Raw genomic sequence first — 12,615 nt, 5'->3', positions numbered from 1 at the left:
AAAATGGAATTGTTGAAAGGAAGAACATAACTATTTTGGATGCTACTAGGACTATGTTGATTGAAGGAAATGTTGCACGGACCTTTCCTAGAGAAGTTGTTAGCACTATTGTTTACACATTCAACTGGGTGCATATAAAAGGTGACTTCAGTAAGACTCCTTATGAGTTATGGTTTTCTCATGTTTCTACAATTAGATATTTTATAATTTTTGGAAGAAAATGTTATATCAAGAGGGATGAGGATATAGGAAAGTTTGATGGAAGATGTGATGAAGGAATCCTCTTGGGTTATTCTACCAAAAGAAAGGCCCACAAGTGTTACAACAAGAGACTGAGAAAGATAGTAGAGAGTGCAAATGCGAAGGTGGATGAATATCATGGAAAGCAAATCAGAGCATGCAGATATGAGTTTGATGATCAAGATGTTGTTCCAAAGCTTGTGCAGACTGAGATCTTAAAGTGGAATGCTCCAGTAGAGACAACTAATTTGGATATTGTTTCTACCAATGAAGAAGTTAAAGAACCAGAGAATTAGAACAATCAGAAGACTCTGAGGTATGTAAGATTGAATCATTCAGAAAATCAAATAATTGGTGATAAAAATAAAGGTGTGATGACTAGAAGAAGGATTGATGTTGAAGAGATATGTTTGATTTCAAAGATTGAACCTAAAGATGTTGCAGAAGCATGTAAAGATGAGAATTGGATAAAAGCTATGGAAGAAGAGTTGAATCATATTGAGAAGAATATTACATGGGAGTCTGTTCTGAGACCTAAAGACAAGAATGTGATTGGCACTAAATGGGTGTTCTGGAATAATCTGAATGAAGCTGGTGAACTAGTTAGAAACAAAGCAAGACTGGTATGTAAGGGATTCTCTCAAATGGAAGGAATTGATTATGAGGAGACTTTTGCTCCAGTAACTAGAATTGAAGTTGTTAGATTGCTGCTTGCATATGCTGCTTACAAGAATTTCAAGGTATATTAGATGGATGTTAAGTCAGCCTTTTTGAATGGTGAGCTGGAAGAGGAAGTCTACATTGAGAAATCGGATGGGTTTTCATTATTAGATGAATGAGACATGGTATACAAATTGAAGAAAGCACTCTATGGACTGAAGCAAGCCCCTAGAGCCTAGTATGCTAGAATGGATAGGTATTTGATGAAGTTTGGATTATGTAAAGGGACTGGTGATAGTAATTTGTACCTCAAGGTTTATAATGATAATATTTTGATTGTTGAAGTTTTTGTTGATGACATTATTTTTGGAGGAGATGATGATTTGATTATGAAGTTTGTTGATGACATGCAAAAAGAGTTTGAGATGTCTATGATAGGTGAGATGATTTTTTCTTAGGATTGCAGATTACACAAATTGATAAAGGCATTTTCATTTCTCAATCTAAGTATGTGGAGGAATTGTTGAATAAGTTTGAGTTAGATGACTCTAAACCTGTTGGAACTCGTATGGTGACTAGATGCAAGTTGTCTAAGCATGATGAATCTCATAAAGTTAATCAGACCTTGTATAGATCTATGGTTGGTGGATTGTTATAGTTGACTTAGACTAGGCCAAATATTATGCATGTTGTTTGTCTTTATGCAAGATTTCAAGCTGATCCTAAAGAGAGTCATGTTACTGTTGTGAAGAGGATTTTGAGATACTTGAAGGGGAATGGTATCCAAAGAATGATGATTTCATCTTATGTGCTTATACATAAGTTGATTGGGCAGGTGATGTTGATGACTAGAAAAGTACTATCGGTGGAGATTTCTTTTTTTGAAAGAAGTTGGTTTGATGGTCCAGTAAGAAACAAGATGCCATATCTCTATCTACTGTAGAAGCTTAATACTTTCCTGCTGCTAACAACTATACTCAGGTAGTTTGGATGAAGCAGATGTTGAAGGATATTAGAGTTGTGTATGACGAGCCTACTATTATATACTATGACAATTCAAGTGCTATCAATATTTTCAAGAATTCGGTACTAGACTCTAAAAGAAAGCATATATCAATTAAGTATCATTTCTTGAGGGAGAAATTCAGTGATGAAGAAGTTAGATTGGAGTATGTATCTACAAAGGATCAGATTGTAGATATTTTTACTAAACCTTTTCCTGTAGATACATTTATGTATTCGAGAGAAAAGTTAGGGGTCTCTGCCCCTCCTAATGAGAACTAGATGCATTGTGATGCATCAATCTGGTGGACTTCAAAGTATTATCTTCTTATCTGAGGATTGATGAGTTGGTGTTGCTACTCAGCCGGAGTAGTCAGTGTTTGAACCATACACTTGTTGAGATGTTCAGATTTGCGAGTTTATCCTAAGGGGCAGAGATTGTCCTTGTTAGAGGGATAAAATCTTTAGCATTGCTGCCAAAGGGGGAGAGAAGCATGTGAAAAATAGCCTTATCTTTTAAGCTTTGTGTGCATGATCTTAGGGGGAGTTTGTTGGAGGCTGTTGGTGTTGATTTATTCCTTTGCATTGATTGTTTTTCACATTCATATATTGCAATCAATGCCAAAGAGGGAGATTGTTGGATATTGTTGCTTCTAGGGTATGTTGTTTTCATTGATGTCAACATATTCCTATGTTTTGGTGCTCCGGTGATTGCAGTTAATTGAGTTGGTTGTGTTGTAGTGTGCTGGTGTTTGATCTGTTGAGCTCCGGTATGATCTAATCTTGTGTTGTGGATTTGGGAGAGTGTTTGGGATGTTCATGTGTATCTTCATTTCAGATGCTTCATGATTTGGTGCTCCGCATGTTATCCTTCTAGTTTGAATTGTTGTTGTTAAGTGTTTTTGAGTGTTAATGCATTGATCGATGAAGATTTGAATAAGTGGTGTTGGTGCAGCTATTGCGGATGGTTCTAGCATTCTTGTTGGTGTTTCTTGGTCATTTCCTATTTGTTTTGGTGGTCTCCATTGATCATTGTGTTACTACTTATCAGATTACCATTAGTTTTATGTCAAAATTATACTATATACTCTAGTCGGTTATCTATTACCGAAATATTCAGTCGGTTATAGAAGAAAGCAGTCACAGAACGCAGTATACACCGAGCTGTCTACCGAGTATCTTTACATGTCTACCGAGTAGCAAAGATGACACACTGAGTTGATTTACACCGAGTGAAATGTGTTACCACATTCATTGAACCTCGACATGCACATGAAAACGTGTTACAAGATCGAGGCACATCTAACTATTATCACATTGGAAATTGCACTTAAAGATTGTGTATGATTTTGAGGTTATCTAAACCAATGAAATATTTTGCATGGTTATTCATTCAATAAATCATATTTGTAAGATCGAAGCAATGAATTGGATCACCGTCATAAGAGATCTATTTATACAACATGAGCTAAGAGTTAAAAGGTGTGTCAATGAGTGTGAGAAGACTATTATAGAGATGCAGAGGTCACCAAGAAGGTTTTTAGAGAATAGTCGAAGAACAGAGTAAACAGAAGGGTTTACCGAGTTACTATATGGGTTACCAAGGTATGCTATAAGCAAGGTAACTTATTCTGAGCACATAGAATCTGCTATAACATTCCAGATGTAAAGTTGTAGATATTTGTAATGATTTTATTGTAATATTGTGAAGTTGTAAGAGAAACCTTTAACAGGGTAAAAGACTCAAATCAAGTCTATAAATTGTAAAGCCTCTAACTAGGTGCAGCATTTAGGTGAAATGTTGTAAAATCCTTTAGCAAGGTAGATCTAACAGATCTTGTTACTCCTAACAGAGTAAGCTATCATAAATAGCTAAACATGTAGCTCTCATCGAGCATTCTTTATTATTGCAGTAGTGAAGTTGTGGGTGCCATCCCCACCGCAATTTTTCTCTCTAACTAAGAGTTTCTACGTAACCAAAATAAATGTGGTATGGAGTGAATCATGTATGATTGTTATCTATTAGTTTTAGTTTTATATTATGTTACTGCACTATTTAGTTTATGCATAATAGTAAAGATATTGTTGAAGAAATGTTTTGAAGTACTAATTCACCCCTCCCCTCTCAATACATTAGCTTTCCATATTGGGCCTAACAATTGGTATCAGAGCTTGAATCTTGGAAAAGGGTTTAAGTACCTTAAGAGAAAGATCTTATCAATGGAAGGCTATAAACAATCTCAGAGGATTGTGTATCTACAAGAAGAGTTGGATCATGCTAATCAAGTGATTGCAGATATGCAAAGGCAAATGCAAAAATCTCTGAAAGTGAGAAGAAGATTATCTGATGATTTGCAAGACTCTCAAGAGTTAGTGGAACAAATTGAGACATCATCTGAGAACAATATATCTAAAGAGACTGAAGAAATGATTGGAGTATTGAAAGAAAAGAACAAAGCACTGGCTGATCAACTAAAAGCAATGAAAAGAGAACATGAACATTTCAGCACACAGATGACTAAATCTAGATGCATTGAGAACAACTAAGGATAAAGTAAGAGATCAAGAAAGAGAGAAACAACAACTTGAAGTCTTAGTATCTGATAAGAATGATGAAATCACAAGGTTGACTGGAATTCAACAAAACCTATCAGATCAACTAGGCTATGCACATCATGAAGCAATTCTGAAGAATGATGAGAATCAAGAATTGAAACTTGAAGTATCAAAGTTATCCGATGAACTTGAAACAGAGAAGAAATCCAAAGAAACACTGAAGAAGAGTTGTGAAGCATCAAAGATGTTGGATGAGCAACTGAATGCAAGAAGACCCAACAAAGATGCAGGACTCGGTTACAAAGGAAAAGACTCTACCGAGAAGGGAATTCATACTACCGAGAGAGGATAATCATCAAAGCAAGCTGGAAACAAGAATAACATCAAAAGAAAGAAGCCTATTTGTAACTACTATGGAAATCAAGGTCACACTGCTAACATATGCCAAATCAGAAAAGGTAAGCAACTGAATGCCACTAAGTCCAATGATTATTGTTACAATTGCAATAAATATGGTCACACATCTAATCAATGTAGGACAAAGTCTGTTAACAATTATCAGAAGGCAAAATTCAAAGGGTTTTGTAAAAACTGCAATAGATATGGACATAGTACTGAGAAGTGCTGGTTTAAGCAAAATAACTATATGTGGTATGCACACCGAGAAAATGCTAGAGGTTACCGAACTCACACAGATCCTTACCGATAATATTCTGTAGTACCATGGGATTACAATACAAGGATATGGTGTGAATGTTGTGGAAGATATGGACACATTAGTGCTAACTGTTTTATAAGGTTTGGGATGTACAACCGAAGATCATGGAGAAATCCTAGTATGGCATGTTTTGATTGTCACAAAGTGGGACACTTAGCTGGAGATTGCAGAGATCAACCTAGAAAAGACATTGAAGAAATAAAAGAAAAATTAAAGATGATCTGGAAAAAGAAGGAAATTGTGTCAAATGAAGAAAGCACCTTACCTACCAAGTTAGGTGCACCTATTCCAAATTAATTGGTAAAGGTATGAAGGGACTGCATTCTCTGAAAGTTAAAATCTTAACAATTCCTTTTCTATTATGTACTTAATTCAAAATTTGCATAGTTAAGATGTAATAGTAAGCTTGAAATTCTATCAAAGTCTTTTGAAGCACTTAACAGGAAACTTGTCAAGTCGGTGAATACAGGAAGCCTGTCAAGTTGGTAAATGAAGGAAGTTTGGTTACTTGGTTAAAACGGAAAAAGGAGAGTAAATCGGTTAAAGAGGAACCAAGTGCATTTAATGTTTTTGACCTAACCTGCACAGAGCCCAATAAGGTATTTTGTGTACTTAAAAGCATTTTCGCGGTCACTTACACTTACCAAGTTTTCGAGAAAGTAGAGCAAGCGATTCAAAGGTGATCAAACCTCCTACAAAGCAAATTCAAGGTATTTACATCAAATCTCAACACATTGTTAAGCTGGTTTACCAAGTGTATCTAGTTGCCATTATCTGCTAGGTATAAAGTGTCTGTCATTTGAAATCCTAAAACCCTAAGGACTCTTTGTTAGTTTTTTATCTGAAATCTTCAAATGGCACCCAAGATCCAAGATCCCATAGTTGTCAAGAATGTAGAGAAGCCCTCACTAAAATACTCTTTCACTCCCAAAGTCGCTTCTGAACCGGATGACAAAACCGCCTTTTCACTCATCCCAGATAGAGTGTTACTAGTCGAAGATGTGAGATTCTTCACCAAATGTTGTGTTGAAGAACTTGGTCATGTTGAAATCAGAGACACCTATGATGAGCTATGTACTAATGGTATATTGAACAACAAGTATGAGCACATCAAATTCAAGGGATTAACTGAAGCCCTAACCTATCCTCATGTGTTCAAACCCCAGTGGGTCAAGTTTGTTCTGAGTAGAGTTCACGATGATTTCATGTTGCTAGAAGAACAACCATTTAAGATTACCAAGGAAATCATTCATCTGATTACTGGTTACCCTATCTATGATCATGCTCGAGTCCAGAAGATGATATCACAGAAGGAATTGATTAGTTTAACCGGAGTGGAATCTGATTGCAAAGGATTGAAACTGAATAATGTCACAGATGAAGAACTAAAGTTTGCCATTAGAGTAATGGGCTACTGTTTCTTCCAATCGGCAAGGGAAAACAGTGTTCCCTATGCAGCAGTAGAATTGGCTTACAAAATTATGAAAAAGGGAATAAAAATTGACCTATGCGAGGTATTACTGAAGAACCTATTTGAAAATCTGAACACCATCAGGAAGCCGAAGAAGAACAACTCAGCTAGTACTCTAAAATTTGGATCACTACTGGTATGCATGTTTTTCTACTTTGAAAAATTCTTTCCATCAGTCGGTAAAGTCTTTTGGGAGCTACACCGACCTATCACCCATCAGATTAATGACTTCATTAAGAAGTTAGGTGATAATTTCAATGATATCATGGATGATTACTTCAGTAAATTCCAAGAGAAAATGCATAACAGATATAGGATTCCACCCTAGCTAGTAGAGAAATACAAAAATGATATATGTTTTGAAGTTGACACCAATTACTGTTATGTGAATGTTGTGGAACCGAGGACTCAATCTTTGTCACCAATGGGTTACAAGATTGATTTTGACATCGCAAAATAGCAAATTGATGCACTTCTTACATTGCCTAGACATGCTACCAAGCTGAGGTATGGTACCTATGAGGAAGTAAAGGAAAAGGTAAAGATGAATATTGTAGTACCCAAAGCTACAAGAAAGGCAACAAAGATGATTAAGGCATTGTTTGAGAAATTCAGAGAAGACTCTTCCTCTACACCTGTCAAAGGCCCCATTGCCATTACCGAAGAGGAATCTGAAGCCCAAGAGGCAGCTATAACACTAAGCACTGAATTGCCTAAGGGTAAAGTGTTAAAGAGAAAGAAACCGGACACATCAAAAGTCTCACCAACTCGACCTCTAGTAAAGCGACGTAACACTAGAGCATCTGCAGCTTCACCGAGTAAGAAGACAAAGAGTGTTACTGTTCCCAAGGTAACACAGACATACAAGAAATCTACTCGGAGACTCATTTTAACAAAAGAGTCTAGTGATACCGAATCAAAAGATGCAAGGAAATTTCAGATTGTCAAGAGCAAGAAGGTAAATGTACATAGTGTTGAAAACTTCTGTGCTAATCTGAAAAAGTATGGAGGATTTGGAGGATTTAGATATGTTAAGTATGAAACTAGGAACAATGATGAAAAGAGACAAATTGAAGAAGTTGTCATCTGCACACTTCTAAAGTTCCGGTTAGCTCCATTGGAACTAGCTAAGTCACTTCCAAATGAACTATATCTGCATATTGATAATAGGTGGAAATATGCAATGGACTCGGAGAAACAAATCAGAGAAAGAAGTCTAGTCCATCTCTTTCCTGATATGTCAGTAGCTGAAATAAAGGAACATCTGACAACCTACAATTCAAAGTTTCTTGTCAAACAGAGAGCCTTAAAACTGATGAATGGGCTGTATATTGACGTAGAAAATGAGACAAAAGCAAAGTGGCAGTAAATCTTTAAAATCAAGGATGCTGGTGAGCAAGCTATAGTTGAAATTGTTGATGTCACCGAGCAAGGTCTTGATGCTACCGAACAAGACCCTACTGACACCATTCAAATAGATGAAGATGTCATGGATTCAGAGGCCCTGGACCAGGAAATGATAGAAGGCACTGCATATGCAAAACTTGTATCTAGTGAATCAGTCTTGGAACAAGTTCAGCCTTATCTACCGGTCAAGCAACCTGTCTCAACTGAAACTCCTCAGGATACAGATCAAGGCACTGAAGGTCACAAATCTTCAACAGGAGAAGGTACTACTCAAGAGCAAAAATCTCAAACACCTTCTGGCAATGAGAATGTTGCAACTGAGACACCAAGTACTGAGACACCGAAGGACTCTACAGAGGCTAAAGGAACCGATCAAAGTGTTGCCTCTACCAAGCAACCTACCAAGGGTAATCAAGCCTCACAAGCAATTGTCTTAGTTCCAACGGTGAAAGGTAAAGAAAAGAAAGTGAAGAAGCATAGTTTTAAAGTTGGTTTGTCAAAACCAATAGTGTTGCCCAATATAGACATAGCAAAATTAAAGGGGCAAGCACTCATTGATTTTGGTGAACTGTGCAAAGCAAAGGCTGAACAAGAGAAGCAAATGGCCATTCAAAAGAAAAATAAAGTACTTCAGAAGGTAAAAGAACTTTTAATACATATGCTACCTGAAGCTACAGTATCAACAGATGCAGCCATCCACATTCAACTGGATGAACTCCTAACAAAGATAGAGACATCTGGAGTAGATGCATCAGAGTATTTGAGCAAGCTGAAAGACAAAGAGCTCACTGCCAAAATGATAGAAGAGATACAAAAAGCTATAGCTATTGGCAAAGTTAAACTTGTCAAATTTATTGAGGAGTTGACTCCTCAACTCAAGCACATTCATTATTTATTTCAGAAACTCTGCACATTTTCTTTATTCATTAAGGACATTAAGAATAAAACAGAGGTAATTGAGAAAGAGATCACCGATCTCTCAAATAAGTTGACCACCGAGCCATATTCAATTCAAAAAAATTTATACAAAGCTTCAACAGCTCATGGCTCAACAATTGGACTTAAGAAATGTTGAACACAAGATCAGGATGGACATAATGTCACTTCAGACATTATTCCTTCCACATCTTTCATCAGTCCAAGAAAAGATCAACCGAGCCACATACTTATCTACTACTCAAGAGGGAACCACTCTAGATGGCTTAATATCACTATTGGCTGATATTCAAGCACATAATTCTTTAATTGACAATGTAAAGGATGCACTCTCTGTCGCTCTCACCGACGCCCAGACCAAGTACAAATCAATTTTTGACCAGTTACCGCCCTCGAATGGAAATTAAGTTTTTGATGTTTGTCAAAAAGGGGGAGTGATACCATAATTTTGGTGAGTAATATTATATAGTCTTGGGGGAGTGATACCATATATTTGGGGAGTGATACAGTTTTGATACAGTCTTGAGAGAATGGTATAGTATTCAGAGTATAGTATACAGGGGGAGTATACCGAGCAGTGTAAGTAGAGTATCTAAGAGCAGTGAACCGAGCAGTATACAGAACAGTAAGCAAAGCACAAGAACAGATCACCAAGCATGCAAAATCAAAGTTATGTATAGTATATTGACAAGGGGAGTATATCTGATATATTATTTTATTGACTATTGTATATATTGTCAGTATAGTCATTTTGCAAAGTATATAGATTTTTGAGTTATAACTTTGAAAGTAGTTTTTGTCAAACATCTCAACTAATGTCAAAAGGGGAGATTGTTACTACTTATCAAATTGCCATTAGTTTTATGTCAAAGTTATACTATATACTCTAGTCAGTTATCTATTACCAAAATATTCAATCGGTATGTACAGTCTAGTCGGTTATAGAAGAAAGCAGTCACAGAACACAGTATACACCAAGCTGTCTACAGAGTATCTTTACATGTCTACCGAGCAACAAAGATGACATACCGAGTTGATTTACACTGAGTGAAACGTGTTACCAGATTCATTGAACCTGGACATGCACATGAAAATGTGTTACAAGATCAAGGCACATCTAACCGTTATCACATTGGAAATTGCACTTAAAGATTGTGTATGATTTTGAGGTTATCTAAACCAATGAAATATTTTGCATGGTTATTCATTCAATAAATCGTGTTTGTAAGATCGAAGCAATGAATTGGATCACTGTCATAAGAGATCTATTTATACAGCATGAGTTAAGAGTTAAAAGGTGTGTGCATGAGTGTGAGAAGATTGTTACAAAGACACAGAGGTCACCGAGAAGGTTTTTAGAGAATAGTCAAAGAACAGAGTAAACAAAAGGGTTTACCGAGTTACTATATGGGTTACCGAGGTATGCTATAAGGAAGGTAAATTATTCTGAGCACATAGAATCTGCTATAACATTCCAGATGTAAAGTTGTAGATATTTGTAATGATTTTATTGTAATATTGTGAAGTTGTAAGAGAAACCTTTAACAGGGTAAAAGACTCTAGTCAAGTCTATAAATTGTAAAGCCTCTAACCAGGTGTAGCATTTAGGTGAAGTGTTGTAAAATCTTTTAGCGAGGTAGATCTAACAGATCTTGTTACTCCTAACAGAGTAAGCTATCAGAAATAGCTAAACATGTAGCTCTAATTGAGCACTCTTTATTATTGCAATAGTGAAGTTGTGGGTGCCATCCCCACCGCAGTTTTTCTCTCTAACCAAGAGTTTCTGCGTAACCAAAATATATGTGTTATGGAGTGAATCATGTATGATTGTTATCTATTAGTTTTAGTTTTATATTATGTTACTGCAATATTCGGTTTATGCATAATAGTAAAGATATTGTTGAAGAAATGTTTTGAAGTACTGATTCACCCCTCCCCTCTCAGTACATTAGCTTTACATATTGGGCCTAACACATTGTGCGCTTTATTGAAGATCTTATGGGTTTGGTGATATTCTTCATGTTATGCAGTATTTTCGGTGGTGTAGCATGTTGCGGTTGATCTTGGCAAGATTTTTGGTGGTGTTGCATGTTCAATGATTTGATTTGGGTCCATTCTATGTCATCTATGGCAGTGTATGGGTCCAGTGGTTTATTTATGTATCGTGTGATGTAATTTTGTAATTAGGTGTTGAGGGTTTAGTCGACCTTGTAGTCAAGGTTGATGAATTGTATAAATAGTTGGTATATTCATGTAATTTCGGTACAAGTGTTGTGTTTTCATTATCAAAGAGTGGTGTATGTGTGAATAAGTAAATTTATCTTTTGGTGTGGTGTATTGAGCATAGATTATTGTAGAGCAAACAAATGAGCTTAACTAGAACTGTCATCATGCATTAGGAGATGCTAATCTTTTAGTTCATCTTAACTAGATTGTAGTCTGAATGTTATTGTAAGGTAGTGAACCTTCCCTGAGTGTTGGAGCCTTCTAGGTCATTATATTTTGAGCAGTGATCTCTAGGCAGTGTGCCTAAATGCATGTACATTCCCCATTGTAATATTTACACATACTACTGCAAAGTATTATCTTATTATGGGTAGGTTCCTACAATGGTTTTCTCTTAATTGGGTTTTCCATGTCAAAATCTTGGTGTTATGTGTGTTGATGTTATTGTGTTTATCTTTATTCTTGTTGCAGTTGATTAGATCTGAGATCTAATCTGATGAAAACTGATTCACCCCTTCCCCCCTCTCAATTTTCCTTCATTGTTGTTGCCAACAGTTCCCTATGGAGGTTTGTGACAGGTGTTTATCCTTATGGGTCTGCAAGTAATTTTGTGTTAAGGGTTTGTTATTATAACCCTAGTTCAGATCCTTAGTTACCATTCTTGTGTTAACACAATGCGTTCAAGTTACATGTTATTAAGTATTGTAACAAAATGTAATTTTATTGTTATTCAATTATCTATTAAAAAGAACTTCACGTTAGTTTGCTTTCAGTAAAAAAATAGCGAACATTATAAATACTATGTTGAGGGCATTCAAAATGTGCAGTTGATCAAAAAGAAAAATCTCTTGTTATTGTTTCATACTCTATATAGAATCATTATTCTCAGTGTTGTAAAAGACATTATTGCTCAGTTTATAAAATGTATATCTACATTTTGAGATAAGTTTTATAAAGAAATTGCAGTGCACATTGTGGATTAGATTCACTATATTATATCATTGTGTAAACTTTTCATATGCACAATGATATATTGTATGTGAACTGTTGAGATACTTTGTACTATTTCTTCTGAGTCTCAAGTGATGAGAGATTAGAAGATGTTTGAAAAAGAAACATAGATGATACTCTGTATGTTAATTCAAAACAATGTTTAAGAAGTGATGATGTATAGCTAGTGAGACATTTAAAATCTATCAATGAGATAGTATTGTTAGTGAGATACCATTCAACTAGTGAGACATTTGTAAACAGGAAGATTTCAGATTCAGTCAGTGAGGCATTTACGAGTGGTTTTTATTCCCCATGAGGGTTTTCCACTTGTGAAATTTCTTGTCTCAACTTTTGTTGTTGTATGATTCATTTGTATTTATTTCATTTCAGTTGTTTTTCTATTTAT

The sequence above is a fragment of the Cryptomeria japonica genome, chromosome 11 (assembly GCF_030272615.1).
Source record: "Cryptomeria japonica chromosome 11, Sugi_1.0, whole genome shotgun sequence".
NCBI classification, from domain to species: Eukaryota; Viridiplantae; Streptophyta; class Pinopsida; order Cupressales; family Cupressaceae; genus Cryptomeria; species Cryptomeria japonica.
Note: the sequence above shows the minus strand (reverse complement) of the source record.